The sequence below is a fragment of the Cavia porcellus genome, unplaced genomic scaffold, assembly GCF_034190915.1.
Source record: "Cavia porcellus strain 051 isolate PalLab524CR breed Dunkin Hartley unplaced genomic scaffold, mCavPor4.1 scaffold_24, whole genome shotgun sequence".
Taxonomy (NCBI): Eukaryota; Metazoa; Chordata; class Mammalia; order Rodentia; family Caviidae; genus Cavia; species Cavia porcellus.
The window spans coordinates 13,592,687-13,610,942 of NW_026947507.1; the positions used below are offsets into that span (position 1 = coordinate 13,592,687).

The 18,256-nt window shown below is 39.0% G+C and overlaps 1 protein-coding gene across 7 annotated transcripts in view; it reads right to left on the reverse strand.

Moving 5' to 3' along the window:
- Window positions 1-18,256, reverse strand: part of Stox2 (storkhead box 2) — a 215,355-nt gene that overhangs the window by 124,262 nt on the left and 72,837 nt on the right. The window contains exons 1-2 of one of the 7 annotated variants that reach the window (XM_063234683.1): window positions 16,620-18,256; window positions 1-16,025 (exon numbers count right to left, since the gene is read on the reverse strand). The exon at window positions 1-16,025 is cut by the window's left edge and continues 22,173 nt beyond it; the exon at window positions 16,620-18,256 is cut by the window's right edge and continues 70,555 nt beyond it. The exons of 4 other annotated variants lie outside the window; for them this stretch is intronic. The gene's annotated coding sequence lies outside the window, so the exon portion shown is untranslated. 2 more of the 7 variants (XM_063234682.1, XM_063234688.1) reach the window with 2 other exon arrangements.

The following is an 18,256-nucleotide window of genomic DNA, read 5'->3' on the forward strand; positions in this document are numbered from 1 at the left end:
TATATTCCCAGAAGACCTGAAAACATCATACCACAGTGACATATGTGCACCCATGTTTACAGCAGCATGATTTGTAATAGATCTTGGAAACAACCTAAATGCCCAGCAACTGAGGAATGGATAAAAATGATACAGTATTTTTATTCAATGGAGTACTACTCTGCTATAAAGAATGATCACATTAAGATATTTATAAGTAAATGGATGAAACTTGAGACTATACTCATAAGCAAAATAAATCAAACTTACATGTACAAATACCATATAGTCTCCCTAGTGTAAGAAATGGTAAGAGTACATAAGATAAAAAAAAATACTCGATAAATACAGTGAAAAGACAAGAAGGGAAAAAAATAATATCTCAGGAAAAATGAGGAAAAAGAAAAAGGGAAACAAAAAATATCTAAAATTATATAAACACACTTAGGATAGCTAAGATGATTGTGCTACAAATTCTATAAGTTCTTGGAACAAAATAGTTAACATTCATAGGATTGGAACAATTGTGCATATTATTGTATGGTGATCTGAGGAACTCTTGAAGGTCATTATGTAAAATAACAACCCTAGTTACGCTCACACCACCTTATTTTGAAGGCCTGTATTGTCGGTGTTCTGGGCTCTTTGCTATTTTTTTATATGACTTTTTTGTTTCGTGTTTTTCTAGGAATTCATTTTGTTTTGTCTTGTTTTACTTTTCCCTCTAATACAGAAACTCATGTGTGCATAGAACTTATAAACAGTTTATGAGAATCGATTATATAATGCACGATGAAATGAACTTTGAAGAAAAATAGACACTAAGGTACCCAGTGCTGATTCTGTAGCATCATGATGCGAAATCTAGCAATACTATTATGCTTTGTTCAGAGTGATTTTGGTCTGTTTTGTTTTGTTTAATTTCAACATACGTGAAGGTATGACAGCTATTTTGAAGAGAATGAGAGACATTATGGCAGCCATTGTTGAGTTCCCTATTGTTTGGTCTTGAAGACCTAAAATGCCTTCATTATCCTGTTCTGATCAGTTTTATACCATTTTGTTTGGTATGAATTCATTGTATGTGAAGATATGGACAACTATTTGGAAGAAAATAAGAGACAATGTGATAGACAGAGAAGTTCTTTGGTTGTCTTGCTTTGAAATCTGTGTCTCTTACATTGTTTTCTTATGATCTGTTTTGTTCTGTTTAATTTTACCCTCTTTAAAATAAAATTAAAAAAAAAAAAAGTAAGTGGTAAATCAGCCCTGCCTGAAGACCACTCGTATAACCACAGTGGTTACATGTTATCTAAAAGCACAACATGGGGAAAGGGGTAGAGGAATGCACACTGCAGATGTTTAATGCTCATTAACAAGATCAAGAGGCTGTTTCATTCTTGTGCAGCCACATGAACCTCCAGCTTCTGCATGCCAAGCCCCCAAACCCAGAAATAAGCAAGTCAGAATAAAACGTAACCACAGAACTGGCAAAAATGGACAAGAGAATGGGTCAGACCCAATTAAGCTGTGCCATCTCAGCGCTGGCAGTTGGACTTCACAAAGAGCTCCTTCAGCGCCAAAAGGTAATAGGATCTGGGACATGTGGGCATGCAGGGAGCAGTGGGTGAAGAAGCAGGACCTGGTCTGCCCAGGCAGAAGGCAGTGGGCCCCTGAATAAAGGTATGATCATCCCTGGTCCTTTGTTTCCTCAGTAGTAAGATGGTGGTGACAACAGGACTCCTGGGGCTACAGTAAGACTCAAATAAGTCACTACATATGACCTGCTTAGAATAATGCACGGGAAAGAGGAAGCACTATGAATGATAGCTATTACATGTTAATGCTTTAATCCAAAACATCTAAAATCCCAAATTTTTTGAGTACCAACTTGATGTCAGAAGTAAAAATTTCACACTACGAGAATATCATGAGCACAAAATCATTAAAAACACTGCATATGATTACCTTCAGACTATGCATATATGCATATAAGGTATACATGAAACAAATTAATTTCATGTTATACTTGAGTACCATTCCAAGATATCACATGACAAACATGCAAATACTCCAAATAATAAAAATCTGAAATTCAAATGCTTTTGGTCTCAAGCATTTTGGATAACAGCACTAAATCTGTATTGATACACTTCAGGAGCAGAGGCAAAAGAGATTCTTGCTTGAAGCCTTGAACTTTCATCCTTTGAAGAATGAAGTTGTCATGGGAGAAGAAAAGAAAAATGAAGGTCTCCAAGACCATATTTTTTTTCCATAACATAAAAAGAATACAGACGGGCCTTAGATATTTGGTTACTATTCATTCAGTAGTTTTAAAAGTACAGACTTTATAACGTAGAGGTACATCCTGCATCAAACATTTATTAGATGCAAAATTTTGGACAAAGTCCAAAATCTCCGCTAAGCCACCATTCCAAAGTCAAATGGGAAAAACAGTCTCTCCTAATGTTGTGTGAAAAATAAGTGTGAACTTGGATGTAAAGTGCTCAGCAGGGCTTCTGCTAACAACTTGTTCAGTGTTCAGTCATTAGTAGGGTATGTCTGTTTAGAAAGAGGGGAGGGGGATAGATTCAGGGTCTCCAGTAGTTTATTCACTGTCTTTGTGACAAGAACACACTTCTTCACTTCCGACAACTCGGCAGTGACTTCCCCATTTGATGATGCCTCTGATGTAAATGGTGTCCTCCCAGCGAGGACATCCTTGTGCAGGGCAGGATCAAATAACTTTATGCAGTAATCCTGAGCTGACAGGCCACAGGGAAGGACCACAGTGGGAACAAAAACATATCCTTCAAGAATCTGACGTTATCCTTTTGTAGAGGAAGAAGAAAAAGTTTAGAAAGGGACGTTGTCATTAAGGGTCATTTGCTCTGTGCCCAGCTAGTGAGATGTCAGGATTTGGGTAGGACTGTCCAAGGGGGGGAAAGGATGCCTGGAAGGAAAATGATTAAAGAAAGATTCAAAGCTATTCTCTCTCCTTTCCTATATCTGCTCATACTTCCTTAACCCCACCCTGGTTGTCTCTTCATTCTGCAACTGGGAAGTGCCATAGCAATGCCAAGAGCTGCACACACAGCCACTCAAACATCAGCTCTCCTCCCTCTTCTCTTGGTCCCCAAGGGTCCCCTCACGGACAGTCAGACCGGACCTATCCTAAAGTGCGTGATACTGAAAAGAACAGGACGGAAAGATCCCATGTACATGTGTTAGGTTCAAGACCCTGTAAGACTCATCTCCAAGGATGCCTTACCTTTTCCCATCCTTTGTCTTTGGCAACAACCAATCCTCTTGACCTCCGTCCTGCATCTGTCTACATCATTCAACTCCACCCGGAACTTTATTATGGGCCCTCTATACTTCACATCTTGTGAAATTCCTGCCTCTGCCCTGTTCTTTATTCCCTTGCAAAATACTCTATACCCACCCTGTCACTTGAGCCCTTCTCCTATGACAGATGGGCTGAAGCTAGGAAGTGGTGCTCTGCTTCTGGTCAGCAGCTTTGGAGGATAGAGACAGTCAGAAGATACATGTTGACTCTGGAATTCTGAAACCATTTTCCTAAACCAACGCCGTCTTTTAAAAAGGGTGAAGGCTAAGGTTCTCTAGTGGCATTTGGTTACTGGCCAACTATAATAAATGAATTTGTAAACACACACATTTTAAACGCAGATTTCCTACAACTCCCAGTCAGAGGATGAATATAGTGGGAGAGCAGGTTTGGGATACAAGGGCTATCAGCGAAGAGAGATATGGAAATCTGACACATCTATCAGGCTAGATGTCCACACTGCTTAATGTTTAGAAACAGGCATTTTCCTTTCCTTCCTCCGAACCATAACAAAGCAACATGAGGCCCCGGTGCAGCTTGTTCTGATGCAGGAGCCCCATTCATCTCCCTGTCTCAAGCTAGAATCACATAATTCAACAGTCTGAAGGCAAGGGCCACAACGTGCAGGCCTTTCAGACATCCAGGTCACTGTCCCTGTCCCTGCTCCCCTCGCCCCACTTTCTCTTTCCTAAAATATTCTCCCTTCTTCTACCAAACAAAGCCTATGGTAGAGGAAAAAAAGGTCAAACACACACACATAGCACAGACTCTGAAAGGTGAGGGGAAAGGCTGGTTTTCCAAATTCAGGAAGGTATGGGGAGGGAGCGACAATGATTATGACAGGGAATGGAAGAAAAATTGTGAAAATGCCCCACTTCTGCCCACGGTTCCGATCGGGCGTGAAGACAGGACCGCAGCAGCCCAGCCCGGCCTCTGGATGTGGCCAGCTACTTCTCCCGGTACCCCAACTGGCTTATTTGCAGGGCTGAAACCCCTGCTTTCTGATTCTTGCTCCCTACCTTTTCTTTAAAGGAAGAAAATTGTCTCCATGAACATTTCTGGTTTTAGCCAGCTTGACCTAAGGCATAGTTTTCACATTAAGCAGACCGAGTTATAAAGAAGTACTTGTCTCCCCCGCCCAGCCCTCTATACTTGGCAACCCAAAATTCCACGCTAATGGGATGCAATACTCATTCAAAACCTGCCCTGGTGCTTCCACCACTAAAGAAAGTGAAAAGGAAAATTGGAGGAAATGAGAAACACATTATCCACCATGCCTTAAAATAATCAACTTGTCTTCCCTACAGTGCTTCCCTGGAACACCACCTGCAGTGACTGGAACAGCTCTCTAACTGGTAAATATGTCATCTCTTGTGCTAGTGAACTGGACTGGAGGAGGGCAGGGTATGCCCATCTGCTTCCACCAGGACCATCAGTTAAGCATCTGCCAGCAGAAGTTAAGTCTGGCTTTCTCCCCTCCTGGGGTGACAAATTTCTTTAATATCCTAATACTTAATTTAAGGAGATACAAACAGAACACCAGCAACATCTTAGGAAAACATGATATTAAAATTCACCAGTTTAGGTGGGAAGAATTAAAACACTCCAAGATTAACTGAACTTCAAGTAGATTCTTCAACAATTATCAAGTCATAGTATGTTTTATCAGTGATGTTGAGAGTCCTTTAGAGCATCTCTCTTTTTCCATTGATCTAAAACACAGTTCTTAACAAAGTTCATTTTTTTCTTTAAAAGGAAAAACATATTTGAAAAGAAAATGACTATATAACATTCCTAATAGATCAAAAAAGACGATTATAGATATTTAAATAATATTACGGAATTACTAATTTATTTGGGTTATTAGATTAATGATGTTTTGGTTATTTTTAAAATGTCTTTATCTTTTAGAGACATATAGTGAAATATTTATGGTTCAAATAACATGACATCTGCATTCACTTCAAAATAGTTAATGTGAGGGGAGTAGATGGGGATACAGATGAAACAAAATGAGCCATAAATTGAAAATTGTTGAAGCTGGCTATTGAATTTGTTTTTCTTTTCTCTCTACTTTTGTCTATGTTAGGAACTGATCTGAATAGAAAGAAAAGGGCAACAGCTAGATAAAATTATCTAAATTTTAAATATCCAATAATGACATGCATTTCTTGGAAATTGTTCCACTAAGAATGTGGACAGAGGTGAAGAATATCATAAAATCCTACTCAGAAACAGATTCAGGAAATGGGTTCCAGCCCTGGCTTTGCTATGTATTAGCTTTGTGACCTTAAACACATCTCTTAACCTCTGTGGGCTTCATGTTTCATTTATATAAAATAAGTGCACTGGATCAGAACCTTTCTGAGAACTTTCCCAGCCATGAGATTCAGTGAGTTATGGAATCCACTTAAAAATAAGGAACAAAAGATGTTGGACAAACAGTTTAAAGTGTAATCCAGGAATAGTAAATCTTAACAGCTACTAAAACTCTACAGTATATCTGTTTAACTACAAACTAAGCACAGCACCTAAATCTTAGGGCAGTAACTATATGACATTGACCAATTTGTTCTTTTCATGCAACCAGAAGTCAACTCCAGAATTAGTACAGAATGAAATGACAAAATTTAATTGAATTAGGCTTTCTTGACCCTTTAGGATAGTCTAGGATAAACTAAGCCACCGGGAAATAGGAAACAATTTTACCTCTGGAAGGTGCCCTGTTTTCTGTCTTGCAATTGCTTTAAAAAGTGGAAGCCCATCATTCAAGAGCCCATAAAGATCTGACCCTGAGTAAGGGTCAGAAAATTCCATATACAGAAAAACCAGGAAAAATTTAACTGAGAATAACAATTCATTTCAGGGATTCTGGTTCCCAAATTCTATTAGGGGAGGATTTATTAAAACACAAAACAAGCAAACAAAAAACCAAGCTGGAACGTGTTTTAGGGCAAGCATTCCTGCTGTAATTTTTCAGAATGGCATGTTGTATATTTACTCACATTAGATTAGAAGTCCTAATAGTTGTCACTTACCCATATTTCTCACATAGCCTTGTTGGTCATAAAACATATTACGGAATATTTTTAGATGGGAATCTCATTACATGTAATTAATTCAGTTCTAGGTCAGATCAAGTTCAAATCAGTCGGAGTAAGTTATTTTTAAAGTTGTTAGTTCACATTAAGTTCTATCCCTACAACAGAGAATGCCTGAAGATGTCTCAACCTATTATAATTCTTTTCATTATTTGTCAGCGTTACAAAGCTATAGAAAGATGGCTCATATGCCATAAAGAGAATTAAACCTGATGAAAACTTAAATCGTGATTGAAATAGGCTTAACACAAAGAGAGCCATATAATTAAGCATTGGAAAATTACTCTTTCTGTGCTCCTCTACTTACGTATCATCTTAAACAGAGATTTCAATATTTTTAACAAGTTTTTCTATGTTCTTAAGGTAATAATGCACTTTGAATTCTGGTTTTCAAACCAGTTCCATTCAGACATTTAACAAATGCTTAAGAGCCTAGAATGCAGCTCAGTGACATTCTTCCAATTCACTGGCCAAGCCTTTCCTTGTTCTCTATGTTTGGGCTTAAGATTTTCTTTCCCCTTGTTACTGAGGTTATACTTCTTTGCTGGCTTGTCTTGGACCTTCTGGGTAACTTTAGCAGCTTTTTTTAGTCTCATTGAAGGCAAAAGGGATCTTGAAAAAGCCTATGACACATTACAGTCTTGTTTACTAAACTAGAGATTTCCACTACTTCTTCATTTAGTATCTGAGGAATGAAAAACACAACCAATGAGACAAAAATTAACTTATAATAGCATCCTAAATTTTAAATCTCCACCAATAACAAAAGCTCTTTGAAAAAGAAAACCTCCAAGTTCTGTACATAGGTAAAAAAAAAATCATTAAATCCAATTTATAAATAAATATTATAAATATTATTCCACAATGTTTATTTCAAATATTTATATTATTCCAAATAAATCCAATTTATAAATAAATATTATAAATGCTATTCCACAATATTTTTTCATCCATCAGAGATGAGATACTAAAATTTCATGTTTGGATTGTTCATATTTTAAAACAAGAAAATAACAGATACTATTAAATCTCTGTTCTCTTTCTCATGATCTTTTCTGAATTCATCTGGAATTCTCCAGCTTTCATTTTATCAGACCCATTTCAGTCCTATCTCTTCCATTTTTCTGGCATCCAAACACACTTACTCTGACCGTATTTAATGTAGATGGTAAAATTATCTTATCCTCATCTTTTCTTTGACAATGTCTTTCAATTGCACTGTAAAGTAAGCACAATGTTTTTAAGCTCCACTGTAAGACTTCTGGCTGTTTTGATCGGTTGGTAGGTTTGGGCACAGACACTTTAGATTAATATCAAATAGGGTGATACAGGTAATTTAAAAAGACTTCTAAATCTATTTCTTCTGCACTCATATTGCATGAAGGAAGAAACCAAGGCAGCGAATGACTTTCCCAAGATCATCTAGGAAGAGAACAGAGCAAAGCACTCTGGGCACTAAGTCTCTGGCTTCCCATTTGTGCTTCCTGTCCCACACCATGCTATCACTTTCCATGTCCTCTCTCATGCCCCTCAATTTTTGAGTATTCTGCATTTGTTTTCTCTTCATTTGCCATTGTGCTCCCTCCCACAAGCCTTCGAGGAAGCCTGCAATTGCTTGCCACTAACCTTCCCTCATTCATCAGCAGTAAATCAACTATACCCTCTCAAAACTGTGCTCCAGATTTCTCCTAGAAGGTAACATATGCAACCAATCATTGAGAAACAGGAAGGAGCCACACAAATGCAAACTACTCAGCATTACAAATGAGAGATGCCGTAATTGAGGTGTATCTTACCTCGATTTGTGGCTACACAAGCCTTGTGGACCTTAGTTAATATGAGACCATTGAAGTCAGCCCTTTATATCTACATATTCTGCATCTTCACATTTAACTAACTGTAGATCCAAAACACGTGGAAAACAAAAAACTGCATCTATACTGAACATGCTGAGACCTTTGTTCTTTTCACTATTCCCTCAAAAATACCATGTAGTCATTATTTATGTTTTAATAGATTATATCAGCAAAGTAGAGATGATTTAAAGTATACTAGAAGCCAGGTGTGTTAGCTCTGTGACGACAGAAGCAGGATTGCCAAATCCAACCCTAGCCTGGGCAAGCTGGCAACTTAACAACTCTGTCTCAAAATAAAAAATACAATAAATAGGTAAATACAACATACAAAAGGAAAAAAGAAGGTGAGGCTGAGATGTGGTTCAGAAGAAAGGTCCCTGGGTTCAATCCCCCAGTACTGGGAGATAATAAAGAAAAGAAAGGGGCTGAAGGTGGCGGTGCACACCTGTAATCCCAGCACGCAGGAGACTGAGGCAAGAGGACCACTGTAAGTTTAAGGTCAGTATGGGCTACAAAGTGAGTTCAAGGCCAGCCAAAGTGCATAGTGAACCCCTGTCTCAGAGAGACAGAGAGAGAGAAGGAGGGAGACAGAAGGAGGAACAGGGAGGGAGGAGGAAAGAAGGTTACCTGCAAATATTACACCATTTTATATAAGGCACTTTGGCATCCTCAGGTTTCCTGGAACCTAACTGTAAGTACCGAAGCTGGCTGTACAAACTACATGCCACTGTCTGTCCCCATTTCAACCGCATACGGGATGTGCAAGCAGTGTACCTGAGAAGCCACCTGCTGAAGGAGTTTGGTGGTTTCCTCCACAGTGATGCCAGCATAGAGCCACTAGATGCACTGGGGAATTTTTGTTCTTTGGGGACACTGCACAAAGGCCATCCACATATGATGCCTTCCCTGGAGTGGGAAGGCTTGTGAATGACTGTGTGCAGTGTCTGTGGAGGTGGGGAAGACTGAAATGGTGAGAAAGAATTGGAAGGCACCTACCTTGCAGAGGTCCTGGGCAAAGAACAGATGGCCTGGGGTGGCTCATTACAGCTAATTACAGCAACTGTCCCCCCCTACACACACACACACACACACACACACCTGCCCTTTAAACAGTAAAATAATGACACATATAACATAGTTCAGAGCTTCATGGCTTTTTACCTTTCATGGAAACAGCCTGTGTGCACACATGAAGTTGATCTGTAAGTGCCAAATCTTTTCATTACCACAGCTATTTTTCTTTAATGACAGACACCATTCTGTACATTTCATCATAGTTTAGACCTAAAAAAACATCTATCAGTGAGGGAAGAACAATTCTAGAGGAGAGTGGAGCTTTCACTGTAATTCTTTAGGGAAGAGAAAAACAAAACAAAACAGAAAAACTCGCTCACCCCTTGCCAGCTATGGTCTGTGTTCCTAATCTCAGTACAAAGGTTAGGATTAAAATCATTGGCATTAAAATAGCCGCTCTTTTTGCTTTGAAGTCTAATGATGACAATAGCTGAAATCTTGGCAACTTCTAAGACAGAGTCCTTCAAAATCCTTTGAAATGTTAAATGCTAAATTGAAAAAGTCATTATAGAGGAAAATTTCCCTAAAAGGTGCACAATGAGCAGGCTTTTTAAAATTCATCGTCATTTAGTTTTCTTTCAACACCAAGAAAACTACATGTATGTTCCTGATTTGCTATTGTCTATAATTCTAACTCAAAATGAAAGTCAGGAAACACCTTCCTGGATTAAATGCATGAAACAGTGGTCAAAACATAATAATTGGTCCTTATAAAATGACAAGCTTCTTATTTTGTAGTTCCTCTTTCTCTTTATCAGGCAAACATACTAACCTGAAGATCTACGAAATAGCTATTGCAAAAAACAACCAAAAAGAACAATTTTGAACAAGCAGTAGATGTCCTATATTTTACTCTTTTCCCATTCTTGGAAATTCTACAAATGCCACCTTTACCAGGCAGATTCACTAAACCTAAAAAATTCCCCAGCAAGGTCAGGCCATTACAAAGTTTTTGGAAAAGAATACTGAACTGGACAGCTCTCTTGAGATCCAGCTCCCTTGGTTGGAAATCACAGATCTTTCCCTCCCTGGCAAGCAACCACAACTAGTTATCTAAGCTTTCTGCAAATCAGTTCCCTCATCTAAAAACGTCAAGAGATAATTCTTAGCTTAGGATACTCTAAAAAGACTGCAGGTAAATTAAGTGTAAGTGTTGCATAAGGTAAGTGCTTAAATTAGTTCCCTTCCTTCCTTCCTTCCTTCCTTCCTTCCTTCCTTCCTTTTCAAGACAAACTGCTCATGGTGGCCTCAAACTCATGATCCTCCTGTCTCTGCCTCCAGGTAGCTGAGGTTCGAGGTGATAAATTTCTTAACAAAATTGACAACACTTTATCCTTAGCCAGAAGCTCAAAGCTCACATTACCCTATGCTGCTATACAGAGAATACAAAACACTACAACAAAAAGTACAGCCTGGATTCTCCCCCTTTCATCAAAATTAATCTTCATATATTCTGACCCACTCACCCTTTTAGCAAATAAAAATGAAGAGCAGGTTCAGACCAACAGACATGCATAGTGGTCCCCATTCTATGACATTGACAGCATCTTTTGGCATGTGTGGGATCTTGTTAAAATGCAGATTCTGTAGGTCTAATCTGAGAGAGCTTGAGTTTTTTTTTTTTTACTCTTGAGCTCACAGGATGTGTTGCTGTGCATACTCTTGAGTATAGTTTTAGTTCAGAAGGTTACAAGAAGCAGAGGTTCACAGAATTTAAAGTCTCCTCCCTCAAAAAAGTTTTGAGCCCAAAGACAAAAAAAAACTTGTCAAATTCAACCCACATGTGAGTTTCTCAGTTTTTGATCCTCAGTGATATTTTTAGAAATTGGAAAGTTTTTAGAGATATTATGGTATGGGCTTTTTTTCCCCCTCTAAATGGCAATCAAAGCTGGGACTGACAGTGACCTTACAGATGGGCCACATGTTCTCCAAGAGTCTCACTCATCTGTGCTCTGGTATCACCCTCAATACACGGGCCAGCTGGCAATGGCCATGTATTTACATGGTGCAGGCAATGCTGTAAACTTTTCTCACCCTAGAAGTATGTGTCTCAATTCCTAGATCACAATAGTGCTTAGGAGAGCCATCCGTGGGTTTAAAGAAGTAACAGAAGAAAGTGTCCACATAACCCACTTTACCAGTTTATGGTGGCTGGTTGGCAACTCCACAGCAGTGACATGACATGGGTCAGAGCACAAAGCTGGCCCACAGAGAGAAGGTGTGGGACTCTAGGTCCTCAGCTGTACCGTGAGCCTTACAAACAACTCAGCAGGTGGCCCGGAGGTGTGGGTTTTGCGCAGGTGTGGCCTTTCAGCATCTTTCAAATTACTGGAAGTTGGCAGCCGCTCTTCCCCAGCACTTTCACATGACTAACTACTTTCATTTTTTAAAATCTCCTCTCTGGTGGAGCTCCATTTCGGGTTATTAATACTATAAACAAGAAATACCAAGAAGACTGTTAGTCATCCACTTACTGGTGAGAGCCAACCAGGATATTGGGTCAAAGCTGACATTTTCCCTAAAGGAAACTCTGCCCAGACTTCCCAGGCCTGCCGCACGCTTTGGCCTGCGGTCACGCACAGCTTTTGCAGACAGCTTGGGTGGCTGCCAAGCGCTTGGGGCCTCACCAAAGTGGGGGTAATACATCAGCCCTCTTGGGAGGCTCCCCTTCAAGTTTAAATGATAGGCAATAGTTCCTGTCAAAGACCTGCGTCACCGACAGGGTTCAGGTGTCCCCAGGAAACAGAACTTGGGTCACCGAGAGAGATCTGCACCTCTCGAGGAACACGTGGGCTTCAAGATGAGAACTGGTCAAGTGCTCCTAGCTGATGTCGGGACTCTCAGTCAACAGGATCTAAAGAGTTGATATAAGACTAAAGTAAGCAAAGTTCCATCCCTCCTAAGAGGCAGGATTTAAGTTCATCCTGCTCCTCACCCCTCTATTGATAAAACACATGCCGCCACTAAATTTCTCAGACAGCCTTGAAAATGAGGTTCTGACTCCTGCAGCATAAACAAGGAAAGGGACGAATACTGCGAGGCCAGGCAGACCTGCGTCGCGGCTCCGGCTCACATGCAGTGATGAAGAACACATTAGATGACTGAGCCCTAAAGGGTGCTATCTCACAGGCTTTGGTGCTGGAAGGGTCGCTTGGCTCGGGGCCAGTACAGAGATGCCATATAAAAGTCATTCTCCCCGCCTGGGAAAGTGCTACCAGAGAGAGCTACAGAAGCCTTTTCCTTCATTCCCAGCCTCTAAACCCTTGGCCATGTATTCACCATTATCTCAGATTAAACTTCTCTAGAAGTGGATGGAGGAGAGGAAAGAGCTCTCACATTTTTTATTATTTATTTGTACATATTAGAGATACACAATGATCGTGTTCATTATAGGGAATTTGTACCATTCATGATACATTTTGATTACTCTTTTTTTCCAATCCCCTCTCCTCCCTTCAGCCCATCTAGCCCTCCCTATTTACAAAGCTTTGTTCCCATTTTACTCCTTTTCTTTTACTCATTTTTCCTTTTTTTTAGGCATTTTTCCCTTCCTTCATTTCCCCCTCACTCCACCTTAGTTCTTCTTTCCTTTTGAACAATTTCTTCTCATTTCACAATATTTATCATACATCCTGGTTCTTATTTATTTCTTTCAGTTTCTCATACCAGAGAAACAATGTGATGTTTACACGTTAGTCCGATTTATTTCACTTAAGAGTATGGTCTCAAGTTGCATTCATTAACCTAGAAATGACTCAAACTTATCCTTCTTTATGACTGTGTAGCACTCTATTATACAAAAAAATCTCATTTTCTTTATCCATTCCTCAGTGATGGGCATCTTGGTCGTTTCCAAGATTTAGCTATTACAAACTGCGCTACTAAACATGGGTATGGACATCACTGTGGTATGAAATTTTAAATTCTTCCAGGAAGACACCCAGAAGGGGAATAGCTAGATCAAATGGGGCCTCTAACCCTAGTTTTTTGAGGAATCTCCATACTGGTTTCCACAGTGGTTACACCAGTCTACACTCCTACCAACAGTGGAAAAGCGCTTTTTTTTCTCCACAGCCCATCCAGCATTTGTTACTGGTTGAGTTCTTGATTCCTTCTGGGTTGAGATGGCATCTCAGAATTGTTTTAATTTGCAACTCTTGAATGACCAGTGATATGGAATATTTTTTCATGTATTTACTTGCCATTTGTATTTCTTCCTTTGAGAAGTGTGTGTTCATTTCAGATGCCAAATTTTGGATTGGGACCCTCACATTTTTAAGAGGGTATGAACTAGAAGAGCTGGAGCCCAGTTTCTCCACAATCCCTATCACCTCCAGCCCCTAACAGACTTTGCTGATGATCACTAGGGATGGAAAGTTAAACGATAAAAGAGACAGCAGACAATGAAGAATAAGAGCTGTTCAAATGTATGTGATTCTGTTCTGAAGAAGGCAGAGAACCAAAGACATCCTACAAAACACAAGCTTAATTTTATACTGTGAAATTATGAGAAACACACATACAAGGTTTCTGCATACACATGTATTGTGCACAATTCTACAAATCAAGAAAGATATTACTAAAAAAGAGTTGTAGTTGGATGTAGTAGCTCATGCCTGTTATTCCAGCTACTCAGGAGATGGAGGCAAGAGGATCTTAAATTCAAGGCAGACTAGGCAACTTAGCAAGACTCTGTCACAAAATAAAATAAAAATGGCTAAGGGTGTAGCTCAGTGGAGAATGTTTGCCTACCTAGCATCTGATAGGCTCTGGATTCAATCGCCAGTACATGGGGGGGAAGGAGTTCTATAAAATTGGTTGATATTTTTAAAAAATTAGTCAATAAAGCGATAAACTTGCATTAATAATCTTTAGTCCTCTTGAGACTCTCTGAGCTTTCCAGCAGTCAATCAAAAAAGTACAGCTGCTTGAAGACAATATATAAACCTAAGGTCTAGTCACCTGACTTCTGCCTTCTCTGAGATGGTGATACAAAATAAACTTTTTGGCATAAAGACTGGAGTCGAAGAGAACACAATACCCTGGTATACACAAAGAAAAATGGCTTTTACCAGGAGATAAAGACTTTCCCACAATGCCACTGATATGAAAGTATCCTATCTACAGCTGCAGCTCCGAACTAGGATTAGGCACACTGTCTTAGGCCCTTTGCCACTGCTATAACATAATGTAGTAGTTTTTGTGCTTTTACCTTCCATGGTTTCAGGTACCCCAGTCAATAATGGTCTGAAAATACGAATGAAAGATTTTGGAAAAATTCTAAATCATGCATCATTCTGAGAAGTGGGATAAAATCCCCCACCTTCCCTTTCATCCTACTTGAGATGTGAATCATCCCTTTGTCCAATGTATCCATAGCGTATGTGCTACTCACCCACTAATCACTTAATTGCCATCATAATTATCAGAGCAACTGCTGCAGCACTGCAGGCCTTGTGTTCAAGTAAGAAGGTTAACAGTAGTTTAATGCTATGTCATGGTTCCTATATCAATCACTTCATTTCATCACATCTCACAAGCACCATATCATCTCACATCATCACAAGAAAGGTGAGGGCAGTAGAACACTTTGAGACAGAAAGCATTCACATAATTTTTGTTACAGTATATTGTTATAATTGTTCTGTTCTATTATTAGCTATTTCTAATCTCTACCATGCCTGATTTATAAATCAAAATGAATAGATGTATATATGGAAAACATGGTATATGATGGGGTGTTAGACCATCTGCAGTATCAAGAATTCATTGAGGATGTTGAAATGTACCCGTCTTAGGATCGGGAAGACTACTGTACCTGAGACTTGGTAATTTATAAAGAATAGATATTTGTTTGATTCATGTTTATGGAGGCCAGGAAGTCTGAGGGCACGGTGCTGACACATGGCTAGGGCCTCCATAGAGAAAAGTCGAAGAGCAAGAGAAACAATGAGCATAAAACAGACGGACCAAACTCCACATAATAACAATCCACTCTCAATAATGACACTAATTCATTCATGAGGACTGTCATGGCCTAATCACCTCTTAATGGTCCCACTTCTTACTTCCATCAAAATGGCAATGAAATGTCAACAAGAGTTATGGAGATTTCATCTAAACCACAGTGCACATCCATGACATATGTTTTTTTCCAAGTCTGCCATCCACAGTATTTCTTGCCATCTGCTAGGATATTGGTACATCCACACTGGCATCAAAATACCCCTTATCTTTGAAGGACAGAATGACTATCTTCTTACCATTTCCTTTATAGGGGCCAGAGCAAAACTGTCTCAGGTATCTGATGCAGGTAGAGACCACCACCTGGCAAGCCCACACCACTAAGGCAAGCCCGGGAATCCAGCTGAAGAGAACAGTGGGTTTGGAAAGCAGTTCATCCATGCACTCCAATTTTGGAAGATGTCCTTCCAACTCATGCCAGAGCACTGCAGTTATATTCCTAGGAAAACAGTATCACGGCAGGCAGCCCTAGAGACTGTGTTTGTACAGCAATAGCCCTACCTTATGTGGTGCTTTTCTGGGCGATTTTCTGGAGAAGCACAAATAATGATGGTGATTAAACTAATGACTGATTTAAATAGCTTTCTTCTAAAGAACTCGGAGCATGTTCACAGTCTTGTCTCACTTATCCTTTCAACACACCTGTGCGAGAGTAAGGGGAGGCATCATTATTTCCACAGGACCTATGAAAACAATCAGTGGGCTGAGGATGTAGCTTATTGGTAGAGCACTTGCCTACTATTCATAAGGCCCTGGGTTCCATCCCCAGCACTGTGAAAATAAAAATGAATAAATACATAATAAATTTTTAAAATCCCAAATCCTAGCATTCCAAGAGAAAGATTGCATGTTCTGTGTAGTATTAGCCTGGTGTTTTGTTTAACAGTTGTCAAAGCAGGCTTCAACACCCTTTAAGAAAGTCAGAAGGAAACTCTCCCTCAAAATCAACCAGTTTCCCAAAGTTTTATGCACACACTATACAGAAAAGCTTATAAATAAATGAACATTCGAACAGGACACACAAAGCATGAAGCAAAACTTAGGACTGCCTTGCTTATATAAATAAAGAGACAACTTCTGAAAAATAAGTAACACTTTAAAAACCCGAGAAGTTTATACACAAAACTCAGAATATGACTTTGTGAAAATGTTCTCTCTTATCATTGAAGCCATGGTCTTCATGGTTTTTGAAACTGAAAAAAGCAAGCAGCAGAACCACAAAGATGACTGACTTACCTCATTACAGCAGATCTGAATTCCAAAGTGTCAGATACATAGATATTGTGGGGTAAGAAAGCACAAGATTAAAATAATAATAATAAGCAGATGGCCAATGAATTCTAAGTGCCAGAGTCATCAATTTATGTGGGTTTAACTTGTTTATTTACTTAGCAATTGGCAAAAAGCAGTGCACTTACCCTAGCAACAGTGATATCATATGCTTCTTAGGTTGCAACATACCCTGCTTCTAATTTTAAAAACTGCCACTTCACAATCTGCACGAAGCCCCTTTGATTATCAGTGAGTGTCACATGGGCTATTTCAAGTGTCTGACACAAACCTTTTGTATTTCTCCCTTATTTAAGTACATTTGCAATTACTCTAACCACATACAAAGTTTTTATACCTCTTCTGAAACTTCTTTTAGAGTCTATGCTACAGCAAAATCCTGATTTGAAGGTATTTCTAATATGTAAGTCACTGTGAAATAGGTTCTTTTAAATGGCTCTGGGTAATGCCATGCTAGCTTGGTACAAGTTTTAGGTTATCCAGTGACAAGTTTGGGTTAGTTGATTAATTTGTTGTTCATATGACCACACCTTGTATTAAATTATTACACTAGTACAGGAGGTACAAATTTTCATCCTTACAAAGTAACTAATTTTGATACTTAAGATCTCTATCTTTCTATTATAAATCCATATTTCTGCAGTGAATTATGGCTGCACTTTTTTTTTCTTGTATTGAATGTTTCATAAGAAGAGCTCACGGTCTGTCAAAGAAATTTTCCAAACTATAACTTATTACATAAGGAATTCATTTTTTTCCCTAAAAAAGAACTGGGCCTGATGTGGTAGTTACAAGGCAGAATAATCACAAGCAGATGTAAAAATACTTGCACAAAGTAGAAAAAATAATAATAAAATAAACTTTATATGTTTTGCTCCTTTAAAAAAATGTCAGATACAGCAGGCAATAAATTGGCCCTTGATTGTCATTAATTGCCATTATTATGTGCTGCTGATGGCTCATAATGGCACTATTTTTCTGAGCAATGGTTTTATTTTATTTTTCTGGCACAAAGCATGCTCACAAATACCACAATGTTCTCTTACCAAAACTAAAGTGACTAAGAGATTAAAAGCAATTAGTGTAATTTTACTCACTGGCATTAGTACTGAAAGCAGATCAGGATACACGTTTTCCAAGGTTCAAAAACTTTTTCAAGTTCAGCAAGACTTGAAAACAGAAAAGGAAATGGCTATCAAAGGTGCTTCAAAAAGACATGCCTTCTAAAGGGTGGCCAAGAAGAGGACAAAAACATTCTTATTCCATAAAGAGATTTTACAGTAAAGATACAATGACATTTGATGAGGGGAAACCCCACAAAATCATGGCCTAGCTGAAGCAGATCTGACCTCAAGGTATAAAGACTTTAGTTCACACGATGGCCTCTTGTTACATCCAGAAGGAAGGAGCACACATGACAAAATAATACCACCTGCTGTGCTCCCCTATCAATTCAAACAGATAAGGGAACCAGAGAGATTTAAAACTTATAAATGATTTTAGGCATTATGAAGTAAGCCACACATAACCTGTATCTGTATGATTTCTAGGTTGTTTATGTTTATCTTTCAGTACAAAATCAT